Raw genomic sequence first — 22,846 nt, forward strand, 5'->3', positions numbered from 1 at the left:
AATGCATGGAAAAAATTATTGTTTTGCTAAATTAAGCTGATCTTTAGGCTAATGCACAAACAACCCCACAGCTTTTAAACAAAAATGTATTGATTGATTATCCACTGAAGGAAGGTCAGGTCTGAATTATGAGTTAAATTATTCATGACAGAATGCCCTTTGTGATGCATATGCACCCAGCCATCCAGGTGATGTAAAAGAAAACGTTATTCATTAGACCAGGCCACTTTCTTAAAGGGTTAGTTCACCCAAAAATGAAAATTCTGTCATTAATTACTCACCCTCATTTCGTTGGACACCCGTCAGACCTCCGTTCATATTCAGAACACAAATTAAGATATTTTTGTTGAAAGCTGATGGCTGAGAAAGGCTTCAAATAGGCCTCCATTGGCATTCAGTACATTGACACTTCCAAGATCCATGAAAGGCACTTAAAACGTCGTTACAAAGTCCATCTCACCACAGTGACTCTACAATAATTTTACGATGCGACGACAATAGTTTTTGTGCGCAAAAAAAATCAAAATAACACCTTTATCCAGCTTGTTATTGCCTTCCGTGTGTGCCTCCACGACGCATGCGCGAGAATATGACGTAGCGCCGGCGTTCAGGAATCCATGAAATGCACACTTAAGCCCTATTTTGAGCACTACGCCGAGACCTAAAGCACGATCAATGTAGAATCCAACAGCTTCGATACGCGCGTCTTCCTCTCCTTGTAAACAAATTGCTTCTGGGTCATATGTCCGAACGCCGGATCTGCGTCATATTCTCGCGCATGCGTCGTGGAGGCACCCCACAAGAGCTGCAGTTTTGGAGATGTATAGCCATCACAAATTGGCCCTTGTCAAACTCGCTCACACCCTTCACTTGCCCATTGTTCCTGCTTCTAACACATCAACTTTGATGACAAAATGTTCACTTGCTGCCTATATCCCACCCACTAACAGGTGCCGTGATGAAGAGATAATCAGTGTTATTCACTTCACCTGTCAGTGGTCATAAAGCTATGCTTGATCGGGATATGTATTTTCTTACTTTCTTAAATATATGTATATGTATATGAATATGTCTTTGCACTGAACTCTCTTACATGTCAGCAGAGGCTGTACTTTTCATAAAAATATATAATCAGTTGGATTTCCAGCTTTTGTGGTTAGTGCATTTTCTGTAAAAGAAGTGTGACTAAATGTCACATGAGGTGATACCCTTACCAAGTTTACTGTCTTTTTCAATGTTACTCATTCACAGGCAGTATTCGAACACTTTCAAAATATGTTACAGCCAGTTTTCTTCCCTCTTCAGGAAGCTCACAAATCATCCATTGCCAGTAAACACACATCAGCACATCAGTATTAGGAACTGAACTCCGGTTGCTTCCTTCTATTTCTTTATATATTTTATCTTTTTCCACCAAAAATGTGGTTCATTACATTGAAGAGGGATCAGTAAGATCATATCTGGAAATGTCATAGAAATGTTGTGTTAGGATCACTTGACCTGGTTATCAAGGAGCCTTTAAATATCACCTTGGCAACTATTCAGAGTACCCTAGCAAGCATACCATAGACTCACATTGAAAATGGAGCAGAGGGATTTTTGGATTGGAATGTCATAGAGACTTCAGGGTTTGAGCTGGTCAGAGCCAGAATAACCCTGCCCAGCCACACCTTAGCAATCATTCAGAGCTCTATATAGCAACACGACCCAGCCAGATCTCAAAAACAAAAGCATTGTAGCAACATTTAAGAGTGTACTGAGGTAATTTGTTGTCCCCTGGAGATCTCTAGGAGCCCCAGCCATTTTCAGTTCCAGAACATCAAAACATACAGATAGGTTTGTTTCACTTGGGGCAGTTTACTGAGTTGGCATGCAAAGGGGAAATATAAGGTTGTGATGTTGTGGTACACCCATGATGTAATTGATCACAATACACACAAGAGACAATGCCATTTCACAATAAAATAATGCTACTTCTGTCAGCAATGTTTAAATGTGTACAGGATATGAGCTTTACAGTGGATGGAGACAGTGATCGTTTTTTTGGGTTTCTCACAAATCAATAATTTGGCCTTGGAACAATATTTGTACTTTTGGAATAAATTGTGACTGTAGATGTATCGGTCTGATACATTTATATAATATACAAAGGGTTAGGTTTAGGGGTAGGTTTTGGCTTACATGCTGGCAAAATGATACCATATCATTTTATCATGATAATAAAATTCCCATGCCCATCGCATCTTTGCATTGGCGCCAAAGGTTTTCCATTAAAAGCAATGGAGTACCCATGTCAAAAAATATGCTAATGAGGTATCCTGTTAATTAAAAAAAAAAGTGACGCCAAAGGGTCCTGACCCTGATGGTTCAGGTTTGAAGGCGTGAATGATTTTTGTGTTGACAGGGTGCATGTTCATGGTCTATACTTGCATAAAGTTATAGTCAGTTAGAAACCTCATATAGACCAATTACTGTATAATAGACTGCATCACTAGTGTGTGGTTATGGTTTGATAACTGGAAAAGTTTCAACAACCTCCCCAACTGTGTCAGATTTCTAGAAAGGCTGTCATTTAATCAGTTCAACAGCTTTTTCATATGTACCATGGCATGGAAATCACTGTGGTTTTCATGCCTGTCAGCCAGGAACCACAGTGAGCAAATCATTTTCTTAAATGCATTGCCAAGAATGTTAACTCCTGCTTATCTTGTGGTTTGGGGGATGCAGGTGTTGCTTACAGTACCACAGCCATGTGTCAGGTGGCATGTAACCTGCAAAAAAAAAAAAAAAAAAGAACTGAGGTGGTGTTTAAAGATTGATTCTTTCATAATTCCAGTCTGCTGAACGGTACCATTTGTACAATTATGATCATCGGTTACTGACTGTCATATTGTTCCAAACCTGCATTTTTTTTGTCTAAATATCACAAAATATGATATTTTTAAGAATTTGGTTAATTAATTATTAGTGTCCACAGAGAGACAATTTTTAACAAAAGTTTTTTTAAAAATGGCTTGAAGGTTTTATTCATTTTTTGTGTGTGAACTATAACTTTGGGTACTAATATGCACCCTTTATGGGTTGTGAGCGCACAAAGTCCTTATGTATAGACATCTCTTTTAATTAGATAAATGCTGAGGCGGACAGAAGTATTTTTACTTTCCAAGTAATTTTAGTTTTCAAGTACATGTACTTTATCAGTGTTCTTTGGAAAACATTTACTTCACAACATTCCAAAACATTATATACTGCACTACATTTCATATTGAATATCATTTAATACTTAATTACATTAAAAATTTAGTACTTTCTTACTTTTACTCAAGTAAAAGTCATTCAAAGTTTTGGGTATCCACAAACAGGCAGGAGCGCAATGACAGGAACATACATACAGGAGCAATGACCGACGAACAACAACTGAAGCATGCACTGGGGTAGATATACACAAAGGATTAACAAGATAACAAGGGGAAGTGGCTAATAGGCAACATTTGGGGAAAACGAATCATCACAAAAAACTACAAAGAAAAACATGGCACAAGACAGGAAATAACAAAGGTCCTCACAAGTCAGAAAAACACAGGCTGGGATCATGACATACACAAAAAAACACACTTTATTTGTCCTTATGGAATGATAATAACACAGTGCATTAGATTCCACACAGACAGGCTTATTTGTTGCAGTGTAAATGAATCATTGTTGCTACCAGAATGTCACAGTGAAGTTGCCATTGCAGGTTCTGACAGTCAGATTTACATGTGTAACATTCATTACAATTCCTAGTTTATTTTTATTGGCACTCATGGATGAATGGACAATAACTGATCTATTTTTTCTGTAAAAAAGAAAAAGAAAAGCAGGAAATTGAGTTAATATTAAAATATGTTACTATCAAATTACAAATGTAACTATTTATTAAATTCTGAACAATGAAATGTGCCCCTTAGCCTATCATCCATGTTTGCAAAGCTTTATCAAGTTTCCCATACCGCTGCACCGTGTGTGAGCATCCCTCAGACGTGCGCAGGCTCTCACATGATATTTTTGCAGAAAATTCTAGAAAACACAACACATAATTTAGGCTAATGACAGGATGTCTTTATGATCTTTATTATTGTTAGAATATTCCTTATTTTAAGATTCTTGAGAGATGTTAGAATACATAATGGACAAATAGGGAGTCCACTAAGGGTTGAAACAAATAAATGTCTTTGTGGAAAAATTCCATCTGAAAACAGACGAGATACTGTAGATTCATAGACCACAAGATTAAGAACTGGTATGATTTGCACTGAATTTTTAACTCCCTGCCAGATTATAACTGCTCTCTGCTACCTGATTGTCTAAAGCACTGAAGAAAACTCGGTTTCTATTTCTGGTTCACTGGGACTTTAAGGGAGTGAAAGCAGGAGATAAAGAACATAAGCTCTTATTAGATGCAGATTACATTTTAGCAGTCATAACTGATCCTCTGTCCTCTTCACATCTAATGGATGTTATACAATCCTTCTCAAAATGTTCAGGTTACACTGTCCACTGGAATAAATCTGAAGCTACCCCCCTTTCCATTTCATGTTCACCAGTCATGGTAGAAAAGTATACATTTAAATGGGTCCCTATAAGGGAATGAAATTAATAAAACTGTACCGGAACATGGAGGAAATAATAGCACTCAATTTACACCCACTACTACAGATGTTCAAAACTAACCTGGAGAAGTGGGAAAAAATCAAACGGACTCTTTGGGGGAAAACCAGAATCATTAAAATGGTGATAGCCCCCCAGATGATCTATGTCCTAACGATGCTTCCAATTAAAATTCCATCTTCTTCACCTTTTAAACAATTTGATAATTTGATGAATAATTTTTTTGTGGGATGGGAAAAGGTCAAGAATGAATCTAAACAAGTTAACTGCCCTTAAAGAGAATTTCCTGATTGTAGATTATACAATTTGTCATTTGCTATGGCAAGAATAGCTAAATGTTGGAATCAGGAAAAAGGTAAAACCGATTGGATGAATGTTGAATACAAAATATGTTCACCTTTTACTCCAATTGATGTATTTTCGCAGTCTGCTTATAATATTACAAACCCTGTTCTTGTTCATTCTAGAGATGCTTGGATTAGTATTCACAAAATATTACAATTATCTCACAATTTGCAGAAATACTCTCATTATGGTATAACCCGGCAAACCGAATTGGTGAAAAGATGATTTACTGGAAGCATGGCCGTAGCCAGCTATGAGGTCACCGAGGTCCAGACCACTGTATTTTCCCGAGGTGTAGACCTATATAATAAATGTTGTGAAATAAATGCCTAATATAGTATTGACACTTCTTTAGTGCTGCAAGGATATTGCACAGCACCAAGAGCTTCTCATCTGAGCTGCGTCTGCGGTCTGTCACCGCTCGTCGACGTCAAAATATTTGAGATGACCAATCAAATCAAAGTAGGCGGGCTTTATGTTCACAGAACATATTGAGCTTGCACATTCCAGTTCAATGCTTCTGTAAATTAACATAAAGTGTGAGTGTAAGTTGCTAAACTTAACATTTCATATGTGTCAGCTGTTTTAGGATAGAAACTTTAAACAACCAACAAAAATAAAAAGGTCAACTAATACATTTGTAAAATATCACTTTTTTGAACTAAATAATTTAGGCTACATGACTCATGTAGCTAATGTAATAATTAGTAACTGTTAATGTGAGAGGAAAAGAAACATTAACAAATGTATAGGGAATAAGAGTGGGACACAACCCTTTTTGACTTATTACTTATTTTTTCCCCACATTAATTTCACACATGTGTAGTACAATTATGTGGTTTTGTTTCATTAATACAGTGGGGGTTTCCCTTTCCCTTTCCCCCTCCCCCTCCCCCTTTCCCTTTCCCTTTCCCCCTTTCCCTTTCCCTTTCCCTCTCTCTCTCTCTCTGTGTGTGTGTGTGTGTGTGTGTGTGTGCGTGTGTGCGTCTTCAAACCTGGAAAGTACCTCTCCCTGGCTGGGGGAAGATAACAAAACAAGACAAACACACAGTATCCTTACATCTTGGTATCCTTATATCATACCTCAACAAACAAGATATGGATTTGGTGACTTTACGTAATATAAAATATTTTAATAAAATATAAAAATATTTTTTTAACAAGTTCACATGTGTTTAACTACAATCTATGGACCTGAATAAAGTGTACAACCATTTATTATATCTATTTTCTTTTATGGCATGGCATGGAAAACAACAACCAACAAAAAAACAGGATGATAATCATAATAATCTGCCGAGGGCAACCACAGGCCAATCTTACATTCCAAAAATACTTTTCCACAATAAAAAAGGTTATTTTTTGGTATGTATGGTTTCATGAAGAACCATCATCATTCATTAATTTTTTCCATTGCACAAAATGTTCTTTGTCATGGGAAAAGGTCATTTGGACTAATAAAGGTTGCTGCAGACTAAAAGAATCTTTCACAGGTTCTTTGAGGAAGCAGAAATGGTTCTACAATAGCATAGCTGTGGAAACAACTGCTACAGTTTCCATTATCTTCCATTATCTCATTATTTTCCATGATCTCATTATTTTCCATTATCTTAGCAAAGCTTTCACTTTAGGCTGTCAGAGCAGGGCAGGGCTGGAGCACTGACAATTGTTTACGTCTTGGAGTGGATTACAGTCTGATTACGCAACTTTACTGCATAACACAGCTGCAAAATTCCGCAAGCACAAAAAGGGAAGAAAAACATTTATGCTTTATATTTCTGAACTGTGGATTACTATACTTTTTGGATAAAGAGTTCTGTGGATTGCACTTCTGAATATGGACACCAGCATGGTAAGACCGTGTGCATTTTATTGAACATTTCACTTGACAAATAGTGTATTCAACTACTCAGTCACAACTAGCAAGTTAGCAACTAACAGTGTCTGAATTCAAAGAATAGATAAATGCATGAGCTTTTATATGTAAACACTATTATTTGACTATTGTAAACAACTTGCAGGATGTTTTCATGTCATTACTGTTTGTCAGATACAATCTGCTCTTTGCATTTAAATTTGCCTCACTCTTTGCACATTTATGTTTTAGAACAACAAACTATTTGCTCTGTATTGAGCTGCTTGATACTAGGTGTGGAAGGAATTATTCAAAAACTTTCAACAACGTCCATAAAATAATACTTTTGCAGTAACTTTGGCTTTTTGAAAAGGTCAAATATATGACGAAATCTTCTTGTTTACTTCTCTAACACACATTTGTAACATTGGCCATGGACTACGGATATTGGTGGGAATGGAGCTTATATGTGTGAGAGTGGTTCACTTCCTTTCAGACTTATACAGTATCTTAAAAAAGGAAGTTTCTTTTTTTGTGCTGATTTTATAAATATTTTAGTGTGGCAAAACAATTTTCATACAGTTTTCACAACATGATGAGGCTAGGGAAACTAGAAAATGATGGTGCAGTTCACAGGGTCAACACACTCACACACAAAGCAAAGGAAATGTCTCAGTGTCTTCAGATGTATCGCTGTGTGTGACTAGATGACAGTTCCAGGAATTAAAAATTAAAATCACATGTGCACAAGTTTTGTGGTGAAGGGAGGAGTGATTTTCTGGTTTATGAAAGCTGGGGTGACAGATGAGATGATCTTACTGGCATGTGATTGCACCTGCAGTCCTTCCCAGACAGTGTTTTTATTCTTGGTAACCCATAGCTGTAAACTCTCAGAATATCTTAAACTTCATGTGTCCTTCCCAGCACTTGTCTAAAATGAAGTAATGCTTTTTCTCTATTACTGTTGTGAAAAATATGAGGTGCTAGAAGAGATCTGTTTCAGTACTAAAAATCTGTGACATGCTTATCATGATGTAGAATACATGTGGAGTCATGTGAATAGTACTATGTCACTAAAAAGTAATCAACAGGGAAATCCTTTAAAATAAGTTGATCTTTTGTTGCTGCTGGTAACATGTAAACAGAACTGTTTCCCGGCAGACTGATCATCTGATCAACACTTTCCCAGCAGACAGTATAGACATGTTCAGTGCCGATCCTGACCTCCCTGGGGCCCAAAGCAAAATTCTGCTAAGGGGCCCTCTAACTGACCCGTGACGCCGTGAGCTATGTAAACCATTTGCCATTGCCACACAGTCACACCTGACACTTCAGTGATCCCAATACAATCCTCCCTCCTTTAAACAAAACAGTCGCAATACAGAATGAGGTTCAAACAAACAATATTTATTGAATAGAGTATTTCCTATAGAATATTAAGATAACAAGTGAATATTATTAAGTAAGTGAATATTAACGTAAACATAAATAAGAAGAAAATAATAAATTATAACTCTGAGCTTTGGCTTTTGGGATTAACTTAGGTTCTCTCTACAGCCTGGGCATTTTCGGCATCAGTATGGGCAACACCAGTCTATTTTATTTAATATTATTAGTATTAGCTATTATTGACTAACTATTAGTAAAAATAATCAAGAATTCACATTGCAAATAGTAAAAAAATGTAATGCTTGATATCAAAAATGCATAAACTGTGAATGAATAAAAGCTAAAATGGCTTGCCATAGCATGTTAAAGTTTTTTTTTATTTTTGTAATACATATGGTGAAGCAATTCTTGATTTATGGTTATTATTAACTGAGGGATGTGCATCCACACATTGACCAGTATGTCCAGCTAATCAACATTTTAAATTCAATATAGCCTATGAATCAAGTCAATCACTGTCAAATTATCAATACATTGCTTTCCATCTTGCATAATTAGTGCAGTGCAGTTGTATAGAGTTTTTAACTACACATTGACTGAGACTAGATAATCAGTGTCTTGTTTTAAAAGTATGTATGTATAATGTGCACTTTTGATGAGGAGTGCCATCATTCACGCCCATATATTGTACAGTCTGTCTGGTCTCCACATATATTTCTGCTTGAAAAATGTGCATATGAACGCATGATAACACACGCGACGCGGTTATCTTTTCCGAGCTGCAGTAAACAAACACCGTTGCACTTTGTCGTTTATCAAAAACAAACGTAATAAATAATTGTATTTTACTCTCACTTTTGTCAGGCACAAAGTGATGCAAGAGATGCACTGCCTGCCTGTACAGCTAGGTTAGCAAGACCGAAAAAACACAACAGAAATGCACATAAACTTTACTTTGCTAACATCAAACTTAGAGAGAAGACAAGTTTACCTGATTGTTGTTCCCGCAGTTCACTTTCATGGTTTTTTTTTTTCCTCTTTTCATTACCAGAAGGATAGTTTCGCTTCATTTTGTCATGGATGTTGTAAACATTAATTGACAGTGACGTGACGCGCTATGACACGGGAGGACGCGGGGCCTTGAGTAATTTGCGGGGCCCTACGCAGCTTGCGTAGTGAACGTATAGGGCTGATCGGCTCTGGACATGTTTATATGTCTATTATGTTTTTATATGCTTTAAGACAAACCATGTGCAAATGCATAAGTCAACACCATTGCTGAGTATTATCTCCTTAAATGTTCAGCCAAACAAAGACAGTCTCAAAAACGTGGTTTGAAATCGACTGTGTTTCTTATGTCACAAACTACATAATAACCAATCCAATGTGCGGACGGGCTTTAGGATATCATCATTGCTATGCTGTGAAGCAGGTGAGTCTTAAGACAAGCCAGGCTATCCCGATATATTTTTCTGTTGATATGAAAAATCAGTACATTTAGCAATATAATTATGTATATGGTGTATACAGTATATTACAATATTATGGTGAACTATATGCCTTTCTCCTCAGACGTTCTATGACATTCAAAGCATTTCGAAGGATGCTGATTTTTAGAAGCCAGACTGAGAGGGCGAACAGTAACAGATTATAGCAATTATTATAAGCATTATTAGCTGTTTGATAACGTAGTTAAGCAAAAGGCTAATCATATTAATCACTGCTACGTGTCTGACGTTTACTATTAACTTGTGTAAAGTTGTGCGAGTGAATCTCTGAGCTTGTGTGAGTGAGTGAAGGCAGGGATAATTTGCATATTCATGGATCTGCATTCTATGAAGCAAGGGCGTAGAGTTACATTCAAGTTATTTTAAGGCATGAAGAAAAAAAATGTCATTTTGGTGATCAAAGATTAGTTTTAAGGGACAATATTATTGACTACTGGTCTTTAAAGGTTGTAAAAACAGCTAGACAATCAAATTGGAACTGGTGATTTTAGCCAGCTCTGTCATTTAAGTATACTGTATATAGCATAGACATTAAAAAAAGATGGACGAAATGCCTTCATGTAAGTGAAGCCACGCGGCAGAGTTCAAAAATGGCGTTGATATATTGGGTCTCGAGTCTGCACAGTCGTGAACGCGAAGTGGAGCAGCAATATCAAGGTCCCGCCCACACTCCTGCCTAATCAACAACTTTTTGTGAAATAAACAGCTATGGAAATGTAGAGATTAAATTTAAAGCTACAATCTCCTCCCGAAGTTCCCAAAAAATGTCAGTTTGTGCCTCGTAAGAGGTCAATCATAACGTCACACCCCCTCTTTTATAGCATCAAATAACTAACTAAAACTAAACTTATTTAAAGAACAAACACTTGAACTAACATCAGCATGATAAAAACAGCCTAAAATGACAAACCATCTTTTGGAAAAATGTATTTGAAGTGTATGTAGTAGACAGCACATTCCAGGGCCCAGTTTATGGCCGGGCCACTCTCTGTCCATAACAGTGGACAAAGGTTTGCTACATTTTGATTGGATCTTGGTGGACTGACACAAACAAGCTGTCCAACACCATCAGATAAAGATGCTAAGACAACACCCAGACTCCTCTTAGAGGGCAAGAAGAAGAACTCTTGTACCAAGCCCAGGAAGGACAGGACATCTCATTGGTCCACATGCAGTTTCTGCCCTTCACCCAAATCCCTAGTGTCCTGGTCTATGACTGCCATAAAAATTCCACAGGACCTTAGCAGTAGTGAAGCAAAGAAAGACCACAATGACCCATCCAAATCCATTCATAACTATATTTGGAAACCTTAAGACTGATGTAAACTACACACATCCATCTCATACTTATCCAAAGAAATAAGTATTCTCAGTGACAGCTATTTGTAAACTTACACAGATTCAGCTGTTAATGAACAAATTAATGAATTCATGACATTTCAATCTTTTTCCATCACGTTTGGTTTCTATTTGTTTAGAATATTGCCAAGGGTATTCTGATGGTGGTTTGGAAAGTGATAAATGCATTGGTTAACTTTAATGACACTTTAAAGACTTCTAACGGAGTACGATATGCAAATGAATTCCACAGGGGAAAGAAGGGTGGGCCTCACTGTGTGCCCCCTCTGATACCAGCAGCCAATTGCAAAACTGGAATGGAGAAGCGCCAAATTGCAATCTCCTCCTATTCGGAAAAGGATAAAGGTACCCTTTCAACAGACAGAGTCCTGCAAGGATGAGACTGAAACAGATCACCAAGTTCTGAGTCTCTGGTTAATCCAGAGAGACAACAAAAGATCTGAGGATCTGAGTCTACAGCTTGTGAGGCAGCAACAGATACGACCACGTTCTGAGCCTCCAGCCTGTGAGGAACGAGACATTCACAAACACTACGTTCAGAGTTTTAGTCCAGAGAGACGACTACATCACGTCCCGAGTCTCCATGCCAGAGAGACCAAAGCGGATTTTCCAAGTCCTGAGTGTCTGACCCACAGAGTCAGAAGACACAAAGAGACATTTGCAACAAGGTTAAGCTCAGAAGAGCAAAACCTTCACTTCAAGGTTTGTCTGCGTGTTCCAGATCAAGGACCTTCTGCACCTACTTCAGGGCCTCATCTGCATGTTCCAGATTTTAGGACCCTTTGGTGCTCCAGGAGATCAGCATCCCACAAATCTTCGTGTTCAAGACTGTTGAAACGGATTCCAGCTCCTTTCCCACTGCATTGTCACCCAGCACAACCAGTGGAAGAAGACACCACCATCGGACTGCTCAACCAAGTGGAACGAAAAATATCACTTAACCAAACCTCTTTCCAGAAACCTTGGCATTGTTATATATTATCAGTATTTGATTTTCTAATTTACATTAGAGCTAACATAACTGATGCTAGTTAATAACAAATAATCTTTCGTTTATTTGTTTGATGCATAATAAGGTTCTTCACCTTAGTTTAAGAGAAACAACAGTTTATCTTCCCATAAGATAACACAACTCTTCCATAGCCACACTCAACTTAATCACATGTATTTTATGCATCTAATGCACTTTATTCCTTTATCATTCATTGTATTCATTTAGAAGTTGTGTTAGTTATTCTTGTTTATCTTTTGGTTAATACAATCTGTTTTATTACATGTCTTACTTGTGCTGATAATACAGAAGAGGCTCTACAAGTTAGAAATCTCACCAATCTTTCAGATAAATCAGCTGACCAACTCTCCCCACTTTACATTCATTCTAAATGATTGAACCGCCTCCTGTTTGGAGTGTTCTCATACAGCCAAGGTAAAAGACCTTGACTAGTGTCCCAAACTAAGAGAGGGGGAAGGTGGTCATCTGATGTACTCATACATCACACCTTAAGTGACATGTGATCCAAAAAAAATCATAACGTCAGCAGTGATGTGAGTACCAATCACTACTTTACTTAGCGTCCTTGGATGGACAAAAGTAAAATCACATAATTGGCGTCCCTGGGTGGGCCCGAGTGAAATAATTACATAATTGGCATCCCTGGGTGGGCGAAAGTGAAATTATTACATAATTGGCGTCCCTGGGTGGGCGAAAGTGAAATTATTACATGTAAATTGATTGTTTAGTTTGTCTATGTCCCATTACATTTCATGGAGAGGGCAGCGTTTATGACCTATACTGCATCCAGTCACCTGGGGGAGATCAAGATGCTTTGGCTGCACTTTTCAGGACTCGTGTGGCATGCTTGGTATATAGCAAATCAAATTTTAATATAAATTATTACCGTGTCAGATTGCTAAATGAGCTTGAATGTTTGCATTTGAGATTAAAAAAAGTGTTCAGATATTGAGAACAGATTGACACATAGGGCCCTATTCTAACGATCTGAAACGCAAGTGTCAAAGCGCGAAGCGCAAGTAACTTTGTGGGCGGGTCTCGGCGCTGTTGCTATTTTCCCGGCGGGATAAATGGCTCTTGCGCCCGGCGCAAATCTAAAATGGGTTGGTCTGAAGTAGCTTCATTATTCATAGGTGTGGTTTGGGCGTAACGTGAATAAACCAATCAGAGCGTCATCCAACATTCCCTTTAAAAGCAGGTGCGCAAGTTCCATTATGGATTGCTATTATTATGGCGTATTTACCAGGCGCACGCCAGGAGCGGTTCACAGCCGAGGAGACTGATGTTCTTGTAAGAGCAGTGAAAGACAGAGAAGTGAAGTTGTAATGTTGTACATTATGGTAAAAGTGATTTCACAGTCTTTTTTTTTTTCAGTCTTTCAGTTTTTTCAGTTTTTCAGTCGTTTTTTTTTTTCTGGTTCTTGACGGACAAACCAATTTGTCAGATGTCCTTAGACTATATACATATATGTCTTGCCACTATATTGGGCAAACAGGTCTTATCCTTAATTATTACAATTAGCCTGAATAATTTGTAAGCTAGATTTATGCCTATTTTTTCACATCTTCGTGGCACACCACAATGATTTCCGTCATCTCATGTGTTAATATTTTTTTAGTGTAACAATTTATGATTTGCAAAAATAACTGTTGCATCTGTGTAGATTACATGAGCAAAGTGTATGCGCGTTGTGTACGCTATACATTATGGTCAAGCATGCGCCCTTAAAATAGCATAATGAACAACGCGCAGCGCGCCACTGACTTTAGACTAGGTTTTTTCTGGTCAGTGGCGCAATTGTTTAATGGAACAGCAAAATAGCACCAGGGATTGTTTGCGCCGGAACACGCCTCCTTTTTTGCGCTGAACCGCCCAGGGAGCGCAAGTTCATTCACTAGTTTAGCGACGTGCTTCTGTGGAGGGAAAAGCGCGCTTTGCGCGGGTGCAAAATAGGAATGACACATGCGTCGGTGTACAAAGTCAATTGCGCTGGGTTCAAGATAGGGCCCTGAGTGTATTTTGTATTGACATGGTGTTGAATGAGCTAGAGACCTCAAGACTACTTTAATGTCAGACAAAACCACCAGATGCAGATTTGTGAGTTCAGCTATCTGTCAGATGACATAATGAGTTATAGTCGACATGTGCACTTGCAACTAATATGGGCCATCAGCCAATACGACAATCACAGTTCTGCTCTTGTCTTCTCAGCTGCTGAACTACTTTGTAAAATCATCTCAGCTGTAGAGAAATCAATCAACTACATATCAAAATGTTTTAAAATTTTATTAACTGAATATCCCCCATCAATATTCTAAATATACAGCAAAGGTTTTGAGTGCTTTCAAGGTAGAAGTCATTACAAAGATGTAGTGCATAATGATTTCCCCAGAGAGACATTTGATACAAACCTAGGGCTGGGAAAAAAATCGATTTGATTTAAAAATCGAGTTGGTAGGTCAAATCGATTCATATTTTCAAAAAATCGATTTTTTTAGATTTTCTTTTTCCTCCCCCTCTGCAGTACATACATTTTGCATTCGCCAAATCTTCCTTCGGTGTTTCCGTAGCACGCTCAATGGGCGGCGCAGCCCGGCAGCGCATGCATACACAAACAACATGGCAGAAACAGCTGAGAGGCGAAAGAGAGCAGCTCCTTCCAAAGAAATGTATTCGACTTCAGTCGTGTGGAGTTGGTTTGAATTTACGGCGTCTGATAAGGAACAGACAACACCTCGATGCAAACTATATCTTAAGGCTGTTGTTGTTGCTGGCAGCAGTACGACAAATCTGTTTCAGCATTTAAAGCGAAGACATGCGGCTGAGTGGGAGAAGTGTTGCCTTCTTCGAAAAGAAAACCACTCTAGTGCATAGCTGTCAACCCTCCCGTTTTTCCGGGTTTCTCACGTATTTTAGCTCTTTTCCCGCTGTCTTCCCGTTTTAGTATTTTCCCGTAAAATATCCCATATTTTTACGTTCTGATTGTGTTCACTCAGAACACGCAACTATCTGGTTTAGTGCCAGAAGACGCGAATGAGAAGTCGCGCGCACTGTGAGAAAATTTGTCTGTGCGCTCATCCGAGAGCGCGCACACGTCTCTCAGCGCGCAAATATTGAGTTCTCTTTCAAGTCTTGCTCTTGAACGGACAAACTCACGCAAAAAGTATGTCAACATGTCCATATTGATGAGTATTCTAGCAGACATAGTCTGTATATGGCTTAAGTAAACTTTATACAGTCCAGAAAATACGACGTATATCCGAGGTCTTAAAGGGGCAGTAGCCTTTACTGCTGTCTGTTTAATGTCAAACAAAATACAAGGGCATCACTCACTGCTCTTGATTGAATAGCTTTTTTAAGTTTAATAGGATTAATCTTTAATTTATACAGTCAAATATGCAATGTTATTTTACATTTGATCAATTTCTGTACCTGAAAACTAATGTTAGACGTACCTGAAAAACCTGAAAAGCATAGTTTATTTTATTAGTATCTTTGCTCGATAGTATTTATTTGTGCTGCTGCTTGTATTTAAATGATTGTTCTTATTATTTTCTTTTTTTTATTTGACAGTAGTCCTTTTTTCCCTGAACATAGCAAATACTGAACCGTACCGAAACGCTGAACCTAAAACCGTGATACAAACCGAACCATGAGCAATCTGTACCGTTACACCCCTAGCGTAACGTATGATAAAATGACTGAAAAAAGGTTGTGAAACACTGGCTTAGGCTACTATCGAAGAAGAAGAAGAAGAAGAAGAAGAAGAAGAAGAAGAAGAAGAAGACAGTTGCAGCGGTGGGCGGGAGGAAGAGGGAAAAAGTAGCGGGAAGTAAACTTCAAGGAGAGTATAGTAGATGAGTGAGATATGCAATGATGGATCAGGACACTGACGGCCAAAATCAAAATATTTTGTGTAGTTATAAACTCTTTAGATTCTTTTTTTTAAGTTTGTGGGTAAGAATCGTGTAAAAAAAAATCCCTTATTTTCAATGTTCAATGTTGACAGCTATGCTCTAGTGGCGTTAGCGCTAGCCCCCCGTTTGCAAAGCAAACAACTCTTCAACAACCGAGCTTGCCTCAAGCCTGCTGTTGTTGATAGGCTCATTTTCCTTGCAAAGAATGTTTAAAATGCAATTACATTTTTTATGGCGAATGGTGTTACTGTTTACATGTTCAATTCAACTAAGAGTTACCTCAGGATTTTTTGTTGTTTATTAGCTCAATCCAAATACAGTATAAATAATTTGGATGTTTAACAATCTTTGTTGCACACTGCACAGTGACTTTTCAGTTAGATAAAGGGTTTGCCGTTGCAATTTTATGTTGATGCACTTTAATTAAATATAATAAATATATATTTTTAAAATATATGTACATTTTGCAATTATTTTGTTTTAAATGGGGGACGGGGAAAAAAAAATCGAATCGAATCGTAAATCGAGTTTTTTATAAAAAAATCGCAGATTTTTTTAGGGGAAAAAATCGCCCAGCCCTATACAAACCTCATAAAATCTTGTAGGATTTGGAATTGGAATTCTAGTTTCTCTCTTAAAGGACTGTTGGATAAGCAACACTCGCCCTGGTGGGTCGGTCAGAACCCAGGAACTCAGTCAACCACAGTTCTTTCATTTTATGCCTTAGATGCATGAGTATGTGTGTGGTCTGTACAAAGATAAACAACAATTACAATAAGTAAATAATACAGACTTTTCAAATTATTAACAATCCAATAAACAAACAAAAAACGATCAGTGGAATATCACTTGCAATAAGCCTAAATGTGAAATACTATAGCTCCATGATTAGCCATATTAGCATCTGAATAAGCCATTTAACTATAATCTTCATCAACTCACACTTGTACTTATACACTGTAATTCACTGCATAGGCCTACATCCAAAACCTGAACAACGATCTATCTCAACATAAAATATGAAGCACAATATAGATCAAAGTGATCGCATAATCTGACGGCAGATTTGTATATAAACGTGCAGGCAACCAGCGCTAGATAAACACGATTAAACACTCAGATTTAGCTACAGTAACTTCAATAATCGACAATTATATGCAAGGTTACAGCATAAACTTCCTCCTAAGTGTATAAGAAAAATAATTAACTCACTTTATAGAATGCACGCACACATATAACACTGCAGCACCATCGGCTCGCATTTCTTCTTCACTTCACTTTGGTGCGTCATTTTTAAAAGGGCAACAAGTCTTAAAGGGGCCACACGCACAACAGTTTGTACAGCCGCCCCCAAATTGTGTTCAATTTGACATTTGAGAAGGTTGCGTGTGAGTTACTGATGCTACAGGGGGTGTGTTAGGCTCATCCGTATCATCTTCTGGAATGGATGGTAGGGCCACAAGTCGAGCCACAGGTCTAGTATAAATCTTCCCCTTAACTTGGACGTCCACTGATCTCACTTGCGAGTCTTGACTGGGGTGCACTTGGACAACTCTTCCAATAGGCCAATGTGCTCTGGGCTGTTGGGGATCCACTATCATGACAACCGTGCCTGTGGTGATATTAGGGAATGTACGGTGCCATTTCTGTCTGACCTGCAGGTTCGGAAGGTAATGGCAGATAAAGGAGGACCAGAAGTGGTCAGCTAGCACTTGGGAGTGTCTCCACCGGCGACGACTTAGTCCAGCTTCTTTAGGGTATATGACTGCAGGCAGGGAGTTGTCTAGCCGCCCCATGAGAAGAAAGTAAGGTGTTACTGGATCAGGATCAGCCGCATTAGAAGATACATACCCAAGCGGTTTCGAATTAAGTATGTTCTCCACTTCAACCAACACAGTCCTGAGAACTTCTTCCGATACTGTTTGGGCTCCAATAGACGCAGATAGTGCCATTTTAATGGATCTTATCTCCCTCTCCCACACTCCTCCAAAGTGTGGTGCTGCAGGAGGATTAAAATGAAATGCTATCTTCAGTGGTGCAAGTCTTTGTTGAAGATCAGGTGACATAGACTGGAATGCTTCCCAGAGTTCCCGTTCCCCACCTCGGAAATTGGTTCCTTGGTCTGACAATAATTCTGCAGGAGAGCCTCTACGTGCAATAAACCTCCGAAGTGACATCAGAAAGGAATCCGTGTCCAAATTGTACAGAAGGTCTAGGTGCACAGCCCGAGTGGTAAGACACTTGTAGAGGATTCCCCACCTCTTTTCTATTCGTCGACCAATCTTTACAAGTAAGGGGCCGAAGCAATCCATCCCAGTTGAATGAAAGGCTGGCTTGTAGAGACGCAAGCGTGCTAAAGGAAGGTCTGCCATTTTCGGAATGGTAGGTTTGGCTCTCAGACGTTGGCATTCTGTACAGGCATGTTGTAAGTTGCGGATGGCTGCTCTTCCTCTTAGAACCCAGAACTGTCGTCGTATTTCCGCAAACACCCGATTAGGGCCTGGATGGCAGAGTCTTTTATCATAATCTTGGAGGAGTAACTTCACAGCTGGATGTTTAGAATCTAGTACAATGGGATGTTTCAGGGCAGGATCTAAAGTTTCAGCACGTCTTAGCCTACCACCAACCCGGATTAGATTGGTCGCAGTGTCATATTCTGGAGATAGGGTGAGTAAGCGGCTATTATGTTGAAGAGCCTTGCCTGATTTCAGTTGTTGTAACTCAAACTTTCATTTTGCACTTTCTGGAGTATGCATGTCTCTGCCGCTTGGTAAGTGTTTGCTGTAGGTTCTCCTGACTCTCCAGCCGCCCCATGTAGCTCCTCCGCAGTGGCCTTTACCAATTCTGTCCATGTCCTGTACTCACTGCCGGTTGGTACATCGACCGCTACTACTCCACAGTATGCAGATTTTTTAAGCTCAGATTTGTCAATCTCCAGGCGCTCTGTAGGGTTTGTTGGCCAGTTTTCTGGTGGAAGGAGCAGGAATGGGGGCCCCTGGCTCCATCTGTTGAGCTTAGCAAGGTCTTTCAGAGTCTTTCCCCTTGTAAGGTCGTCCGCTGGATTTTGTGCTGATTCGACATGTCGCCAGGTACTGAGGCTGGTAAGCTCATGGATTTCAGCCACTCTGGTACCGACAAAAACTTTGAAATGGCAGGACTCTGACTGAATCCAGGACAGCACCGTGGTGGAGTCGGTCCAAAGAACTGAATGGCGAAGTGGCAAAGTTAACTCCTTCTTCAACAAGTTTGTTAACTGTGCACCAATCACAGCAGCACATAGCTCCAAACGGGGTATTGACAGGACTCTTTTTGGTGCCACTCTAGAACGTGCCAGTACAAACGACAGATGGATCTTACCAAGCTGATCTTCAGTGCGCAGGTAAGCGACTGCTCCATATGAACTCTCTGAGGCATCGCTGAACACGTGAAGGTCTGTAACAGATCTGGTTTGATCTACTGAAGCTGGTAGGTATGACCTTGGGAAACTGATCTTGTGAAGAACCTGTAGCTCACCTTCCCATTCGTTCCAGTTCTGAATTAAAGCTTGGGGAAGTTGGGAGTCATCCCAGCTGTGCTGCTTGCTCCAAAGTTGTTGGACCAATACTTTAGCCCTGGTTGTGAACGGAAGGATATATCCCAAGGGGTCATACTGACTTGCTAAGACTTTATAAATAATCCTCATGGTTGGAGTGCCATGATTTATGGGCCGGTGACGGTACGTCAGGACATCTGCAGGGCAATTCCAGCTCAGTCCCAAAGTGGACTCCTGGACATCTGTCTTTTCATGGGCTAGCCAGAGCTCAAGACCATCCGATCTGGCTTCACGTGGAAGATGGTGAATGACAGATGGCACATTGCTGGCCCACTGTCTCAATTCAAAGCCTCCTTCAGCTAACAGCCCTCTCAGCTTGTCAACCAATTGCTTAGCCTCCTCTGGTGATGACAAACTCTGCAAGCAATTGTCAACGTAGAAGCATCGTTCTATTGAGAACCTCACATCTTCGTCGGGTTGGCTATGTTCTCTTACATGCCGTTGTAAGGCAAAGGTAGCACAGCAGGGGCTGCAGGTCGTCCCGAACGGCAGAACTTGCCATTCAAAGACATCAGGGGAACCCTTCTCCTTTGAGTCACGCCAGATAAACCTAAGAAGTGGTCTATCTTCAGGAAGAAGGCGGACCTGATGAAACATACCCCTGATTTCAGCACTGATGGCCACTGCATGCTCACGGAATCTGAGTAAGACTCCAAGGAGTGATGAACCCCAGGGGGGGCCAGCAAGGAGTGAATCATTTAGACTGAGGCCATTGAACTGAAAGGAGCAATCAAACACCACACGATTCTTTTCATTATGGTGCACTATGTGGTGAGGAATGAACCAGGATTCACCCTCTCTTTCCCTTTCTTCTGGACTGAGCTTTCTGATTGCTCCAGACTGAACCAACTTCTGGATTTCTGAGGAATAAGCTTCAGCTTGTTGCTCGTCTCTGACAAGTTTTCTCTCAGTACTTCGTAGGCGTGGCATGACAGCTTCCATAGTGGCATGAAGATAGGGCATGTCACATTTACGCAGCAAAGGTGTCGCATAGCGGCGTATACCATCCACTTCTACGCGAACTGTCTTGGTTTCCAGCAACTCAATGGCCTTTTGGTCCTGCTTGGATCTTGTACACTCCTTTTCATTCTGAAATGGCAAAACATCCACTTGCCACAGCCTTTCAACATTTTTGAACAATTCTGTGTTGCTGAGGGGAATGGATATGTGGAGACACTGCTTTGGCTGAAGTCTCTGCTCCAACAGGCTGGTAGGGCCCTGGAGTGTCCATCCTAATTTGGTTCTTATTGCAGCTCGACCCCCAGGTGGACCAAGTCTAACTGGCTCGATTGGTGAGATTATGTGGGTTTGATCTGCACCAACAAGGATGAGAGGTTTGGCCCTTTCAAAGTGCTGCAGCGGCAGTCCAACCAAGTGTTTGTATCGCTTCTGCAGCTTGGGAATTGGATAAGAGTGATCAACAAGATCAAGCTGTGGGGCAGTAAAGGCTCCTGATATGAGATACCGCTTCTTTGGACTAGAGTATGGAGAAATGTAGAATGAGACTGAAGCTCCATCAAGGGTTTGCACATCATGACGGATTGTTCACAGAGCTAAGCTTTCTTGAGTCCCTCGCAAGCCAAGCTTCTGTACTGCCTCTGGCAGGAGCATCGTACGCTCAGAGCCATCATCAAGGATTGCAAATGTGTTCAGTGTGCAATGTCCATGATGTAGGAGCACTCTGACAACTTTGAGTAAGACCTTATTACTGCTGGCTGAATTGTTCAGGTAAAATGTCTGTGGCGCTGAACTGACTAGGCAAGCCTCCGTTTTGGATGCCTCTATGACAGGCCTCTCATTTACCTCATGGAGAATTCGTAGATGCTTTCTCTGGCAAAGTGGACATGGTTTCTTTAGACCACAGTGGGCAGCCTGATGAGCAAGGCCACAACGCCAGCATCTCCTATTGGCCCGTATCCACTCTGAGAGCTGTTCTTTGGTGAGGTTTGGAATTCTGGGGCATTGGCTGAATGCATGCTCAGAGTTCTGACAGTAAGAACAATATACTGAGGGCCTACTCTTAACTTTCTCATCCACCTTAGCAGAAGAATATGTAGTGGTTGTTACCTCAGCACTGTTCCCAGACCCAGTCAGTACAGTGGCAGTGGTTCGGCGTGATCGTGGAGCTACCTGAGATTCTCGTTTGGGCCTGCTTTCTCCTCTTACGATCTGATCATCGTAGCTTTGGCACCAAGATTCATATTTCAGCCAGTCTGCTAGATCTATCAATGAGAATGTTACTCCAGGCCTATGTATCATGTGGCGGCGAAAATCAGCCCGTCTTTCAGGTGGCAGCTTACTGAGGAGGCGTGCAACATGCGACCCACACTGCAACTCAATGCTACCCGCCTGGCCTAATGTCTTTAGCAGACCAACTAGAGACTGCACTTGAAGAGAGAACTTCTCAAAGGCTGATGGGTCGTTGCGGCTTATATCAGGAGAATCAAGAATAGTAGCAATCCTCTTTAATGCTACCTGGTGGGGCTGACCGAACCGTTCATTGAGAGCCATCATGGTGTCTCTGTAAGGTGTAGGAGAGTGCAAGAATGAGTCTGCTATTAGACAAGCATCGTCCAATTTTAGATGGTCAACCAGGACCTGATATTTGAACATTTCAGTACTATCAGGTGGCAAGAGGTTGTCTAAGGCCATTTTTAAACGGGCAAACTCACTTGGATCTTTATTCCGGAAAAAGGGAATGGTGGGGCATGGTCCTTTGTAATATTTCTCAGTCAGATCCGTAGATGCCATGTGAGGAGACATATTATAGGATGTCATTCTGTGATGTCCAGGATTAGGACGTTGGGATGATTCCCATGGATGGTCGTAAACGTGCTGTTGACTTGTCATTTGGGCAGGGTATTGACCACACCGTAGCTGATCATCATACTGACTTGGATGGCGTGAATCCACAGTCTTCTCCACTGAAGTGAGTCGGGGGGTGAATATTGGTGCAGCCCTTGTACTGCTGTGAAGCCTTTGCTTATCATTATGCCGATTCATAATTTCTGGCTCATCATATGTGACGGGTGGAGGAGGCTCTGGCCAGTCTTCATCACTCACATGCACTGCATGGTGGAGTTTAGCTGATGGATGATTAGACTGGGTGTTAGGAGTAGATAAAGGCCTTTGCAGACTACAAGCTCTGTCTAGAAGCTGGAACAACTCATCTTTGGCTGTTTCGATTCGTTTAAGATCAGCTTGAATGGCCTTCTGTGT

The 22,846-nt window shown here is 40.2% G+C and overlaps 1 protein-coding gene across 1 annotated transcript in view; it reads left to right on the forward strand.

Moving 5' to 3' along the window:
• Positions 1 to 6,629: 6,629 nt before the first annotated feature.
• LOC307138538 (uncharacterized protein) overlaps positions 6,630 to 22,846 on the forward strand; it is a 57,510-nt gene continuing 41,293 nt past the window's right edge. Inside the window, exon 1 of the mRNA XM_079836878.1 lies at positions 6,630 to 6,847. The gene's annotated coding sequence lies outside the window, so the exon portion shown is untranslated. The remainder of the gene's footprint in view (positions 6,848 to 22,846) is intronic.

This window comes from Gobio gobio (assembly GCF_949357685.1).
Source record: "Gobio gobio genome assembly, chromosome: 15".
NCBI lineage: Eukaryota > Metazoa > Chordata > Actinopteri > Cypriniformes > Gobionidae > Gobio > Gobio gobio.